We start from the raw sequence: 463 nt of genomic DNA on the forward strand, positions 1-463 counted from the left end.
AATATTTTAGTACTTTTTCCACCTCTGCTGTAACCTTAACACAAGTGTAACACTAGCCCAACCAAGAGGAAATCTCATATTTCTGTATGCTCAGGTACTCAGCCCTATGCCAGGGTCACCTTCACCAGGAAAAATAAATCCCTGGTGGCTCTCTAACTACCCATAAGACCTCTCTCCCTTTGAGAGGTGGTGAGTGGGTGTCAACCTAATGTTTATACTGTCTGCTCATGGTTATGTAAGCCATTTTGTCCTCTGTTCCTCTTTCTCTTTCTCTCCATCCCCATCAGCTTGTTTAAACCAATCTACCTTTACCTTTCCACCATGCCACGTTGTGTGTTACATAAACATTGTGTGAACGGGTCTAGCTTAAGATTTTCAGCACGCCAAGGTGTGTATTACATAAAGGTTGTATTCCAGACTGTAGAGATGTACTGTACCATGGAATCAGTTTTTTTTTTTTTTT

General features: G+C 41.3%; 1 protein-coding gene and 3 long non-coding RNA genes across 4 annotated transcripts in view; 2 read left to right on the forward strand and 2 right to left on the reverse strand.

Annotated features, from left to right (window-relative positions):
• The window catches only part of nr3c2 (nuclear receptor subfamily 3, group C, member 2), a 72,382-nt gene that overhangs the window by 37,335 nt on the left and 34,584 nt on the right, over positions 1 to 463 (forward strand). The gene's annotated exons all lie outside the window — the stretch shown is intronic.
• Positions 1 to 463, reverse strand: part of LOC116705724 (uncharacterized) — a 41,643-nt gene that overhangs the window by 23,296 nt on the left and 17,884 nt on the right. The window lies entirely within an intron of this gene.
• LOC116705733 (uncharacterized) overlaps positions 1 to 463 on the reverse strand; it is a 26,986-nt gene that overhangs the window by 10,128 nt on the left and 16,395 nt on the right. The window lies entirely within an intron of this gene.
• LOC116705727 (uncharacterized) overlaps positions 1 to 463 on the forward strand; it is a 10,625-nt gene that overhangs the window by 8,132 nt on the left and 2,030 nt on the right. The gene's annotated exons all lie outside the window — the stretch shown is intronic.

Source organism: Etheostoma spectabile, chromosome 2 (assembly GCF_008692095.1).
Source record: "Etheostoma spectabile isolate EspeVRDwgs_2016 chromosome 2, UIUC_Espe_1.0, whole genome shotgun sequence".
NCBI lineage: Eukaryota > Metazoa > Chordata > Actinopteri > Perciformes > Percidae > Etheostoma > Etheostoma spectabile.